The 14477-nt window shown below is 41.7% G+C and overlaps 1 protein-coding gene across 6 annotated transcripts in view; it reads left to right on the plus strand.

Annotated features, from left to right (window-relative positions):
• The first annotated feature begins 7756 nt into the window (after nucleotides 1-7756).
• Nucleotides 7757-14477, plus strand: part of sema4d (sema domain, immunoglobulin domain (Ig), transmembrane domain (TM) and short cytoplasmic domain, (semaphorin) 4D) — a 243197-nt gene continuing 236476 nt past the window's right edge. For 4 of the 6 annotated variants that reach the window (XM_048527938.2, XM_059644599.1, XM_048527928.2 and 1 more), the window contains exon 1: nucleotides 7758-8208. The gene's annotated coding sequence lies outside the window, so the exon portion shown is untranslated. Of the gene's footprint in view, nucleotides 8209-14477 lie in introns of all 6 variants that reach the window. The other 2 variants (XM_059644600.1, XM_048527936.2) reach the window with 1 other exon arrangement.

The raw sequence follows: 14477 nt of genomic DNA on the forward strand, positions 1-14477 counted from the left end.
AACTTTAAACTTGCTGATGAGTGTTCAGCATCAGCATGTTCCAATAAGGAGGAAAGACAAGGATGTCAAGATAAAGGACCCTTAGACAACAAGGGAGTTTGTACATTTAGTCAAAAGGAAAAAACAAGCCAATGTAAGGTTTAGGAAGCTGAAATCGGGTGAGGCCCATGAGGAATATAAAGAAAGCTGGAAAGTACTCAAGCAGGGAATTAGGAAAGCAAGAAAGGGGCCATGAAATGACCTTGGCAAGGCAGGTTAAGAGAATCCCATGGCATTTTATAGACACCTTAAAAGTAAGAGAATAACTAGAGAGGGGGTAGAACTACTCAAGGACAAAGGAGAGAACTTATGTTTGGAGGCAGAGGATGTGGGTGAGATCCTAAATGAGTACTTTGCATTAGTATTAACCCTGGAGAATGATATGAAGGATAGTGAGATTTGTGTGGAGCATGCTATAATACTAGGACATTTTGAGATCAAGAAACAAGTGGTGACGGATATCTTTAAGAGCATTCAGGTGGATAAGTGCACAGGGCCCATTGGTATCTACCCCAGGTTTTTGAGAGAGGCAAGAGGGGATATTGCTGTGGTCTTGACCAGGACCTTTGTTCCTCTAGCCACTAGCCACAGGAAAGGTCCCGGAGGAGAACAACTAATGTTGTTTCTCTGTCCAAGAATGGAAATACTGATAATCTAGGAAACTACAGACCATGAGCCTCATATTGGTTGTTAAGATGCTATTGGAGAGAGTTTTTGTGAATAGGATTTATGCGCATTTGGACAAGCATGGCCTTATTAGGGACAGACAGCATGGCTTTGTGCAGGGCACGTCATGCCTTACTAAATTGATTGAATTTTACCAGGACGTGACAAATGTAATTGATGAGTGCAGAGCAGTGGCTGTTGTCTACATGGATTTTAGTAAGATTTTTGACAAGATCCCTCATGGTAGGCTCATCCAGAAGATTAAGATGCATGGGATCCACAGTGAATTGGCCACCTGGATTCAGAATTGGCTTGCCCATAGGAGGAAGAGAGTAGTGGCGGAAGGGTGTTTTACAGGCTGGAAGTTTGTGATTTGTGGTGTTTCACAGGGATCCATACTGGCACCTTTGCTGTTTGTGACATATATCCACAAATTGGATGAACATGTAGATGGGTGGGTAAGTAGGTTTGCAGATGGTACAAAGATCTGTGGAGTTGTGAATAGTGTAGAAGGTTATCAAAAGATATAATGGGATATAGATAAGTTGCAGATATGAGCGGAGAAATGGCAGATGGAGTTAAATCCAGGTAAGTGTGAGATGTTCCACTCTGAGAGATCAAATGTTAAGGAAAAGTGCACAGCTAATGGCAGGACCCTGAATAGCTTTGATGTACAGTGTAATCTTTGGGGTTTAAGTCCATAGCTCCTGAAAGTGGCCATGCAAGTAGATAGATAGAAAGCATATGGCATTCTTGCCTTTATTGGGCAGGGAATTGAGTACAAGATTCGGGATGTCATGCTGAGCTTTATAAGACTTTGGTTAGGCCACACTTAGATTATTGCATGAATTCTGGTTGCCATATTACAGGAAGAATGTGGAGGCTTTGGAGAGGGTACAGATGAGGATTACTTGGATACTGCCTAGATTAGAGGGTATCAGCTACAAGGAGAAGCTAGAAAATCTTGGGTTTTTTTTCTGGAATGGCTGAGGCTGATGGAGAGTCTTGACAGAAGACTATAAAAATATATGATACCATAATAGGGTTGACAGTCAGAATCTTCTTCCCAGAGTTGAAATATCTAACGTTATGCATTTATGGTGAGAGGGGGACAGTTCAATGGACATATGGGAGGCAAGTTTTTCACAGAGGGTGGTAGAAGTCTGGAACGTGCTGTCAGAGATGGTGGTGGAGGCAGATACGAAAGGGGCATTTTAAGGGACTTTCAGATAAGAAGGTGAATATGCATGAAATGGAGGGATATGGACTAAGGGCAGGCATATGGATTGGTTTAATTTGGCCTCATATTGAGCACAACATCATGGTCTGTACAGTTCTATGTTTTATGTTTTATTAAGTGCTCTGGCTAGATATCTGGGAGAATTGCATGAGAGGTTGGGTGAGTCTTTTGTGACATCAGAAGCAAGATGTTGCATTTTCAAACAGGGTTGTGGGCATTGAGATGGCATTCTCACTAGGGAGCAACGAGAAGCTTATTAAAGGGGATCATAGAATCCTTACAGTGTGGAAACAGGCCCTTCGGCCCAATACATCCACACAGACGCTGAGAGCATCCCACCCAGACCCATCCCCCTATAATCTACCTAATCCACACATCCCTGAATGCTACGGGCAATTTAGCGTGGCCAATCCACTGAGCCTGCACATCTTTGGACTGTGGGAGGAAACCGGAACACCCAGAGGAAACCCACGGAGACACGGCGAGAGTGTGCAAACTCCACACAGACAGTCGCCCGCCTGAGGGTGGAATCAAACCCAGGTCCGTGGCGCTGTGAGTCAGCGCTGCTAACCACTAAGTTATCGTGCTGCCCCTATGTTGTTTATTGTCGACCTCATTAATTACAAATCTCACCTCATTCATATGCAGTTTCCCATCCTCTTCTGGCACAAGGAAACTAAATGTTCACAATTCCCAAAGTGAAACTTGAAGCGAGTACATGGCAAGTCAGCTGGCCATTTGCTTATCCATCTACCTGGCAGCAGCTGCAAGTTTTTTAGATTCCCTACAGTGCGGAAACAGGCCCTTCAGCCCAACAAGTCCACACTGCCCCTTACAGCATCCCACCCAGACCCATCCCACTATAACCCACACACTCCTGAACACTATGGGGAATTTAGCATGGCCAATCCACCTAGCCTGCATTTCTCTGGACTGTGGGAGGAAACCGGAGCACCCAGAGAAAACCCACGCAGACATGGGGACAATGTGCAAACTCCGCACAGACAGTTGCCCGAGGCTGGAATCGAACGTGGGTCCCTAGTGCTGTGAGGCTACAGTGCTAACCACTGAGCCACCGTGCTGCCAGTTCAACAGATATCAATGGATGCTGGCATCTGACAAGTGACAGACACACCAAATCACCATGGCACATATCCAATCCATTTACAATGTGCTTCTGTATTGCCATGCTGGACCTCGAGACAGATGAGCAACCATCAAAGAACAAAGAACAAAGAACAAAGAACAATACAACACAAGAACAGGCCCTTCAGCCTTCCAAGCCTGCGCCAACACGCTTTTCCCTTCCATACTAAAACTGTCTTCACTTACAGGATCTGGATCCCTTTATTCCCTTCTTATTCATGTATTTGTCCAGCTGTTTCTTGAAAGCTGCTATTGTTTCTGCCTCCACCACCTCCTCTGGCAGCATGTTCCAGGTACTAACCACACTTTGCGCGTAAAACTGCCTCACACATCTCTTTTAAACATCCACGCCCCGCACATCAAACCTATGTCCAATAGTAATTGACCCCTCCACCCTGGGAAAAAGCCTCATATTTTCCACTCTTTCCATGCCATTCACAAACTTACAAACTTCCATCATGTCGCCCCTCAACCTCTTGCATTCCAGTCTAAACAAACCCAGTCTATCCAACCTTTCTTTATTGTCAAAATCCCCCATACCTGGCAACATCTTTGATAACATTTTCTGTACCCTCACCACAGCATCCGCATCCTTCTGATAGCATGGTGACCAGAACTGTAGGTAATATTCCAAGTGTGGTCTAACTACAGTTTTATAAAGCTGCAGCATAACTTGCCTATTCTTATACTCAATGCCCCTTCCAATGAAGGTAAGCATGCAATCTGTGGACCTGCACACCCAGATCCCTCTGCATATCAATATTCCTAAGGGTTCTGCCATTCATTGTATAACGTCCACCTGTACTTGACTTTCCAAAATGCATCATCTCACATTAGGCTGGATTAAACTCCGTCTGCCATTTTTCCATCCATGCCTCCAACTGATTTATATCCCACTGTATCCTCTGACAATCTTCCTTGCTATCTGCTAGTCCACCAATCTTTGTATTGTCCGCCAACTTACTAGTTGGACCAGCCATGTTTTCCTCCAAATCATTCATCTAGAGCACTGACAGCAGAGGTCCCAGCACTGATCCCTGTGGAACACCACTAGTCACGACCCTCCATTCCAAAAAGCATCCTTCCACCGCTACCTTCTGTCTCCTATGATTAAGCCAGTTCTGCATCCATCTTCATCACTTCACCTTTTGACCCAGTTAGCTGTTAAAGACCTCATCAAAGGCTTTAGTGAGGCGCATGGAGACAAAATGAAGTGCATTACCCTCATCAATTATCTTCATCACCTCCTCAAAAAACTCAATCAAGTTAGTGAGGCACAACCTCCCCCACACAAAACCACTAATCGTTAATAGTCCATTTGCTTTTAAATGCATATAGATCTTGTCCCTGAGAATCTTTTGCAATAATTTCCCTACCACTGACGTGAGACTCACAGGCCTGAAATTTCCCAGATTATCCCTACTACCTTTCTTAAACAATGGGACAATATTGGCTATTGTCCAGTCCCTACCTGTGGCCAAAGAGGATGTCTATCAATGCATCATGATAATGTTGCTGCAAGAACACTTTACATGTGTACATAAGCTTATGATTAGACAAGGTTGCATCTCAGCGGTGCTGACTTACTTTCTTCACACTTACTCACTTTTGACCCCACCTGGATGTTCACAGCATCTCTGCCCTGCCTTGCCCCTCCCTGCTCTTTTGCAGTATGCCCCATTAGTCAGTTACCAGGATCACAGGATTGTTATATTGCCTTGTCATTCAGCATAGGCACAATGCCAGTAAACTTGCAGTTGTCAGCAATCATTAGTCAAATCATGGGAAACATTGGTCAGCCAGGAGGTCCCAAAGCAGTAAGTCAAAGGCAGTCTGAGATACCCATCCACTGGCTTGGACACAGTCAGTCAGCCCCATAGGATGGTCAAGATCAGGATTTTGGCTTGGCTCTTCATGCTTTATTGTGTGATATTTCCTGCTGCAATGAGAAAATGTGTAACAATTTCTCTTGCTAAGAACTATGCAGGACAGTTCTGGACTGACTATGCTTGTCTGAATACACAATGGTATTTTAAAGCACACACTGGCACCAGGGAAGCCAGTCTACTCTGGGGTATCCTGACAGTGATGAGTTCTTCTTGTAATGGTGGTTGGTAGTTTTGGGCTAGCACTGGACAAGACGTACACCATATGGTGTCTTGGTAGGTTGTTAATAAGGAGAGTTTGGTAAGAAGGCTTGAGAAAACTTGCTAGGTCTTATAAGGAGAAATCTTTCTAACAAAGTGAATGTTTGTGTTCTGTTTTACAGAGACATGGCTCATTACAGCTTCAACTGACTGTGCCTTACAACCTGAGGGTTACTCAATCCATTGGATTGACTGCTTGGCATCCTGTAGCAAATCAAAGGGTGGATGGGTCCACCTCCTAATCAACATCTCTTGATGCTCAGATGTGATAACCCTGGTAAGTTACTGGTCCCCAAATCTAGAATTGCCATTTCTACTACCTGCAATATTCCTCCAGACCACACCCACAACAGGCACCCCTTAATTTTTTCACTAGGTATGGAAATAGTGGTGGACTCCCCAAATTTCTTTACGCTTTTCTTATTTAATTTTTTGCTGCCTTTGTAAATAATCCAAATGTAATATAGGCCCAGACTGCTGTTACCAAATATTATTTTCAAAAACTGTTTATTTTCAAGGAAGAATGTTTATGATACCAATTCCTTTCGAGCTGTGCTCCAAAATTATTGTTAAAATGTAATTCCTTCATTCCACACAACATAAAGGGCAATATAGTAATATTTTGTTTTGCAAGGCCAGTTTGCAACACATGGTCCAAGTGTTCTGCTGGATTGTTCATGAACACAAACAAATGTTTTACAAACCAAACGAACTGCAGATGCTGTAAATCAGGAACAAAGACAGAATTTGCTGGAAAAGCTCAGCAGGTCTGGCACATCTGTGAAGACAAATCAGAGCTAACATTTTGGATCTGGCAACCCTTGCTCAGAACTGATGGTAGCTAGGAAAATATAGGTTTATATGCAGCACATAGGGTGGGGTAGGGGGTAAGGAGTAATTGATAGGTGGGGATAGAGCCCAAATAGAAAAAATAGCATTTACCACCTCTCTCCCCAGTCACCAAGGGCCCAAACGTACCTTTCAGATGAAGAAATAACATAGTGTGGAGCTGAAGAAACACAGCAGGCCAGGCAGCATCAGAGGAGCAGGAAAGTTGACATTTTGGATCAGTACCTTTCTTCAGAACCCAACAGAAAGATCAACTTTCCTGCTCCTCTGATGCTGCCTGGCCTGCTGTGTTCCCCCAGCTCCACACTGTGTTATCTCTAAATCCAGCGTTGGCAGTTCTTACTATCTCCTTCCAGATGAAGCTGCACTTCTCACAATTGAGTCTACTGCATTCGCTGCTCACAATGTGGTTTCATCTCGATTGGGGAAACGAAGCATAGGCTGGGTGACCACTTCTCAGAACATCAAGGTTCTGCTCACAAAAAAGGCTTCCAGCTGCCTGCCACTTTAACACACCACCCTATTCCCTGGCCAACATCTAACATCAACACATTATTTTCCACTTGGGGACCCTGCAGCTTTTTGGACTCAATATCAAGTTCAATAATTTTAGGGCCTAAAATCTCCCATGTCCTAGACCCTACTCCACACAGCAGGCTTTGTCATCACATAGACTGTCATAACACACTACCTGTTGTTAGTCGCTAACATTCCCCATTAGCAGCTATTCACCTTACAAGCCAGATCGTTTTCAACTCCTTTGTTTATCCAACTACTGTTGTCATGAGGGCTATAGACAGGGTGGATAGCAAAAAGCTTTTTCCCAGAGTGGGGGACTCAATTACTAGGGTTCATGAGTTCAAAGTGAGAGGAGGAAAGTTTAAGAGAGATATGCATGGAAAGTTCTTTACACAGAGGGTGGTGGACACCTGGAATGCGTTGCCAGCGGAGGTGGTGGGCGCAGACACATTAGCGTCTTTTAAGATATATTTGGACAGGTACATGGATGGCCAGGGAGCAAATGGACACAGACCGTTAGAAAATAGATGACAGGTTATACAGAGGATCTTGATCGGCGCAGGCTTGGAGGGCTGAAGGGCCTGTTCCAGTGCTGTAGGTTTCTTTGTTTCTTTTTGTTTGTCTCTCCTTGGGCTCCAACCCTATCTACTGTTTACACGTTACCCCCGTCCCCATCCTTTGCGCTGCATACAAACCAACACTTTTCCAGCGACCATCGGTTCTTAGGGTCACTGAACCCGAAATGTGGACTCTGATTTTTCAACACCGATGCTGCCAGATCTGCTGAGCTTTTCCAGCAACTTCTGTTTTTGAGCAGACGTTTTAACTTTGGTTATGGCTTTGGCTGTTCATTGAATTTTATTTCTAGATTTCTTAAGAAATGCAATTTTGGTCTCAACTTAATTGACAAAGAGCCTACTGTGTACGGGTCATGTTACTCGTCTGTAGCTGTGAGACCAAAGTGACAGAGATGGGGAATCAAATCCGGCCCCAGAGAATTCTTTTTATTAAGCATGAGTACAGAACTTTACACGTTTGTCGTATTGGGTGAACTCCCACACGTAGCAAAATATGGGCAGCGTGTAACATGAGCTCAGTATTACGAACTGAAAACCGCTCATTCCAGTCACTGCTAATGTACTCAATAGGAAATTAAATCATTAATCTAACACTGCAGGAGGTTCCTGGGAGTCTTTTGCTCTACCTTAGTAGGTGAAACTTATGTATCGTGTTTAAAATCAGAGGTGAAAATATAAACGAAAGGACGTTTCACTCGTTTGTCAATAAAAATTACCGTCGCATGGCACATTCACGCTTAAGCAGCAAACATTAACAGAAGTGAAAGGAGTATGTTTTGTAGAGGACTGCGAGATTGATCGGATCAGTTGTAAGTGGTAAATCCAGCTGTGGGACCCAGCTGCTACTTTAACCCTGCTGTGGGAAAAGGGAAGCGAATTGGAGAGGGGCTCGGGGACGGCCTATGGTGGAGGTCTGATAAGCACTACAGTTAACTCCAGTCCAACCTTGGCCGCCATACTGTCAGTTGTGGTTGTGGGACTTGTTGCGAGAGGTAGAGCTGCACGTTTCCTGTACACTTTTCCGGTAAGTCATATATCAGCGCCCGCTTTTTACAGTTTTTTCCCCCTTAAAAAATGCTTTACTTAAGGGGCAGCGGTTGCAGCACAAGTCTGACTGAGCTTTCGTCCTTTTAAAAATAGTGTCGCTTTCTAAGTAAAGAAAGCGAGTCTCGGTTTGTCCAGCCGACTTGAAGTACTTCACAAGCAGTAACTGCGGTGGTTCTCTGCAGCGTAGTTTTCTGAAACCACACGCGCTTGTTCGCATTCTTAAAAACAACAAACTTTAGATAAACAGTTAGTTAGGTGTTTCAGGTCATGCCACGTTTTGTGTTTGTGTCTCTTGTGGAGTTAATTTTGCATTGCGTGGTCCTCTGGGTAGACAAAACAATTGGTCAAACATCAACTTTATGCCGCTGTTGTGACTCCAGTGTTCAGCTTCTACGTCTGGCGCATCAGTTATAAACTGAGAATTGAAAAGCTTTATCAACTGAGTAAGGATGGTCACATTATGACTGCTTTTTGCCCATGGTTCTCATTGATATCGTTTCAGAAAGGCGGAAGAACGAGAAAGATTTGGGTTATTAATTTCCTTTTTAAACATGTGTTGCGATATGTGTAGAAAAAATTGCTTCTAGTAAAAACGTATGGGGTTTATTTTTTTAAAAAAGAATCTTTGCATATGCATTTACAGTCGACGAGATCGTCGTTTTTCACTTTCACGGATTAAGAAGGAACATTTTTCCTTTGGTTTTAATTTCAATTAAATAAATCAAAGAACAGTCCAAGCCACGCATTTGTAGATTACACTACAAAAAATCTGGTAATGTATTAGTTTGCCCAGTAGTATTAGTAATCCAAGTTACCGATTCTGTGAACTTGCCCTGAATGCCTTCTTCTTCTAAACGTAAATCGATCCATATTGTTCTGCCATGACTACGAATAGTCAGCTTGAATGCTACATCAACAAAGGCCGAGGCACAGGTCACTTTCCTGCATTTCTTGGTCACGGTGTTTTGAGGGATTGGTTGATGCTTAAAGAGTAACGGCAACCGGGTTGGGGAGAAAGTTAAAATGAGATTGGAAGGTGACCCACTTCAAAGTTCCTGAATTTGTTCCTATTTGTTTGTTACATAAAATGACAAAAGTAATTTGTTCTCAGCAGTTTACCAATGATGTATATATTAGTGCAACTCTAGAATGCCATTGCCTTTGGTGAGCTGGTCAAGGTTCAAGACTCTCTTTTTCGGTTGTATCTTTTATTCTTTTACTCAAACTATTCAAAATGGTACCAGATTTTGGTTACTGAAACTTTTCGCTATAGTTTAAATACAAATGACAATGTGAATCATTCATAAGTAAGTCATTCATTCTTCCCTTCCAGAGGTGTAGTCAGGATCTTAAAGTTGCAAATCTTCGATAAACTTGGATTTCTCAGTTTTTGCATTTTTTTCTTTGCAACTTGAAAAGCTAGAAAATTTATTTTGTTTGGGCATTAGAATATCTTCAGATTTTACAGACTTATTTAAATGTTGAGATAGCCTGATTTTGTCCTCAGCCATACAACTCCACCAAAATAGAATTGGGTTTAGATGAATTTCATCAGATTCCTTAAATCTACCAAATTCTATAAGATATAAACTTGCCAATAATCTGTAATGATAAACCTTAATGTTCTGATTACTACTATTAATTATAGGTTAGATTTACTTTGACAGTAACAAAGCATAAATTTTTCATTATATATTTTAAGTTGTTAGTTTTTCATTGTAACCCTTGGTCATTTCAGCGTTATGGTATTCAGCGTGAGAAAATTTTGGCCAGGGTTTCGTTTTTTTTTTGTGGAAAGGATGTGAATTAGCTTGTAGCCTTTGCCATTGCAGTGAAAATCATGTAAATGTTCAAAAATGAAACAAATAATTACAATGTGATTAGTAGATTTATTTCCAATGGATTTTCAATCTCGGGTTTGCATGGTTTGTACTCTGCGTGAATATCCTTCATCTTTTGTTCCAATTGCTTCAACTAAAATGCATGGTATCTTGAATTATGCTTTATTAACTGTGAAGATAGTTTTTGAATACAGTTAGGCTTTCTACAATAAAATCTACCATGCCAATGTCTTGAACTTCAATCTCCAAGTTGACATCATCCAAAATCAGAACAAATCTTAAATACCAAAAGAACTGCAGATACTGTAAATCAGGAGCAAGAACAAAATTGCCAGAAAAGCTCAGCAAGTCTGGCAGCACCTGTGAAGAAAAAAAAAGCAGTGTTAACGCTTTGGGTCTGGTGACCCTTTTTTAGAACTTGCTGAGCTTGTCCACCTGTTTGTTTTCATAACAAATCTTGTTGCTCGCCAACCTATTTATATACATTCCCTTCACATACAAGCTCAAATTTAAAATCTGTAAATGTATCTGTGGTTACATCCCTTCCTTTATCTGTATTGTCCTTCAGATCTGATACGTTACCACTGCCTGCTAGTTTTGGCCTTGTACCTTCCCTTCATTTATCTTGTGCTGTTCTTTCAGCTGCTTACGTCTTTGAATTACTTCTCTTTAAAGTAAAGTCTCTCTCTTCCTCAGCTATTAACTAAACCTTTGCCATCAAAACTACTGTCTTGACCTTTCTGTTCCTTGGCATAGTGAATATTTTTCCAATAGTTCTGTAATATAACTTGGAAAAAATTTCTGCATTGCATCTTAAGATGTGACGGCTACGTCACTTGGAAGAATATTGTTCACTTAAGTTTTTGAACAACAAGCCAATTTGATGGAATATTATATGCAGTGGATTTTGTAATACTAACAGATAATTCTACTGCTCAATGTTCCTAGCCACTGAATTTTGGAAGCAGCATCAGTACACTGCAGGCCTCCAAGTACTGTTCATGGCTGTTGGCCCGAAAATCAGATCATTTGTCTGCTGTGGTTATGTCCAGTACAAATTTCAAAATTTAGAAGCCAGTTCCTTAGAGTTGCGTAATTGTGAACTGTTCCCACGTGCCCTAATCACTTAACAATGAGCAGTATCAAAAGCAACACACTGTAGCTGTTGCATTTACAAAGTGCAAAATTGGTTGAGAGCTGAATTGTTGGGTGTGGGTCTGTTGTATGAGTAAACTGGAATTTAGCAGCTTTCACATTGTACTTTTTCAACTGAGAGCTAGTTCACTGTTGGATTGTAACATAAATGGATGAAATATCTACAGTACCTTTTGTTTACTTAGAATGTTGAAATTTGACACACTGGGCCTTAGCAGTTTATTTTGAATGGAATTTGCTATGACAACATGAATGTTGAGTGGTGACATTGAGGAGGAATATTGTACTAATTTTGTGTTGGACATAATTTCTACGCTGAGAGCAACAGTTGCATGGTTGTGGGGGGAAGGTGGCATGGATGGTGCTAGGTGGAAAGGTGTCCCTCAGTTTGCATCTCATGAATGACCACTTGGAAGAAACTATTAAATGGTGCCAGAAATATATGAACCCAGAATGAACATTATTTTAAATCCTTTCCTTTTTCCAAAAAAAAGTCCAGTTAGAAAATTGATTTGTGTGTCCGTAGCTATGTCATGTATTGCGTGATGCTTATTTGTTTTCAACCTCAACTGTGGATTCAAGGGCAGAAGGTAAACTGAGATTTCACATATCAAAATAAAAAATGATTAAGTGGATGCGCATGTTTTGTAAAGCTTCATAGTAGGATCTGTAACAATTTTAAGTATATTGACATATATTTTAATAAAAGCAGAGTGTGCAGAAATTCAACAGGTCTGGCCGTATCTATGGAGAGAGAAACAGTATTTTGAGTTCAATATGACTGCTTTTTAAATACCTTTTCTTTATATTGTCTTTGCTTGACTATTTCCACATCATCACCTTGAACTGCTTCAGTGTTGATCATCAAAATTCATGCAGTCTCTCTTTAACTTGTGCCCCGCATACATTTGCAATCAGTAGCATCACGAGTTCCTTCAGGACCCATAAGACAAAGGAGTAGAAATAGGCCATTCAGCCCATTGAGTCTGTTCCACCATTCAATCATGCTGATGTGTTTCTCGACCCCGTTTTCCTGCCTTCTCCCTACAATCCTTGATCCCCTTACTAATCAAGGACCTATCTATCTCTGTCCACAGAAGACTGTGGACAGTGTGTTCCACAGAGTCACCTGAAGAAATTCCTCCGTGTCTTAGTTGTCCCTTCACTGTGAGACTGTGCCCTCTTTCCCCTGTGATTTCCTCCCTTGTTCCCCACAGCAGCCTAGGATGTAATTCAGCCAGACCCGGGGCTTTGACCACTTTTAAGCCTGCCAAATCTCCAACACCACCTCAGTCCCTATATCAATCTGCTCAACAGCCTCATAGTCCATCTTCCTAAATGTTGTATTGACCTCTTCCTCCTTCTGAGTGTCTTATTGTCTGTCCATGGTCTTCCTAGCGAGAGGTATCCATCCTTCCACTAACCTATGTCCTTTTTAAAGTTCCACACTGACTTCCTCAGTTTATCCAAATTTATCCTCCCAAGTTTTGTATTGTGTACAAACTTTGAAATTGTTCTTTTACCCACGAAGATCTTGATCATTAATATATAATTAAGAAAAGACAGATCACACTGCTGGCCCCTCGGATACTAGACTATCAACCTTTCTACAGCCCAAAAAAATTAGTACTGTTATCACTTAGCCAGTTTTGTATCCATGTTGCTTCTGTCACTTTTACTCCATGACTTTCCTTATTGTTGTATGGCATTGTATCGAATGCCTTTTAGAACCTGTGTATTCTACGTCAGCAGCTTTACTGGCATCAAGGTTTCCATTACCATTTTTTAAAATGTTCCCATGAGTTAGATAAACATGATTACTCCTTTAAAAAATTTATGCAGGCTTTTCCTAATCAAAGAACCTTTCTTCCATTTGAGTACTAGTTCTACTCCAAATAATTGTTTCTAGAAGCTTCCCCCACCACCTAACGATAAGTCCAGTTAGTTTAATTCAAAAGTTTTTTTTCAAACATCTTTGAATTTTCCAGTCCTCTGGCACCTGCCCTGAGTCGAGGGATGGCTGAAATACAACGTCTTATGCCCATGTGGTTTCTACTGTTCCCTGCCTTCAATATCCTGGGATGCATCTCATCTGGTCTTGATGCTTTGCCAATTTTAAGTAACAACAGTGCACCTAGTTCTTCTTAGGGATAAATTTTGAACCCTTTTTAGTGACAAAGGCTCCTTTTCAGTCACTGGCTCCAGTTACTGTCCGAGAAGCATCTACCTCCTTGGTAAAGAACAGTGCTTAGCATACTGTTCACACCTCAGCCATGCTGCCTGCCGCCAGATGTAAATCCCTTTCAGGTGCTCATTCACCCTCACTCCACATTTTTTTAACTACTTTTTTAACACTCTTTTATAGATATTTTTCTTCTCAACCTGGAGCTCCTAACCAGTTAGGGACACTGCCAGTGTGCCAAAAGAGCCCTTAGATTTTTACTACAGTATTTATGTACTTTGGGATTACTTTTCTGTATTGGCTGCCAGTGTTTTCTCATACACAGTAGCCTAAATCTTCCAGTCTTGGTTGGCATCACTGTTTGTAACCCAGAGAGTCATAAAAAACTGAAAAACATTCGGCCCATTGGATCTATTCAATTATTCAACATAATCTTGTTTGATCCTCTGTTTCAATGCCATACCCCTTCTCCTCTTCCCATAATGCTTGGCACTTTTAGCGTGTAGATATTTTTCCATTTCTTTCTAAAATATTTTCAGTGACTGGCCTTGTGAGCCTTTTGTTGAGAATTCTACAAGTTCACAGCCCTCTGAGTGAAGATATTTCTTCTCACCTCAGTTGGAAATGTTTCATTGTACACCCTGAAACCATGACCCTCTGTTCTGTCTCAGCTAGGGGAAACATCATCCTACATCCAGTCCATTCAACTCTTATAGAATTTTATATGTTCCAGTGAGATCACCCCTCATTCTTCTAAATCCAAGTGAATGCAGGCTCAGGTGACCCAATTCCCCCTTCCTATGATCAACCTGTTATGGCTTGAATCTGTCTGATGTACATTTGCTGCACTCCCACCAATGACAAATGTATTCTTATCTATTTGGTAGGGAACCAAAGCTGCACTTGGTACTTCAGACGTGGCCTCACCAAGGCTCTGCATAGCTGTAGTAAGATTCCTTGCTGCTGTACTCCAACCCTCGTACTGCCAAGACCAACATACCATTTGCCTAGCTAACTGCTGCACCTGCATGCTTGTTTTCAATGTCCAGTGTACAAAGACACTCAGGT

The sequence above is a fragment of the Stegostoma tigrinum genome, chromosome 3, assembly GCF_030684315.1.
Source record: "Stegostoma tigrinum isolate sSteTig4 chromosome 3, sSteTig4.hap1, whole genome shotgun sequence".
Classification (NCBI taxonomy): domain Eukaryota; kingdom Metazoa; phylum Chordata; class Chondrichthyes; order Orectolobiformes; family Stegostomatidae; genus Stegostoma; species Stegostoma tigrinum.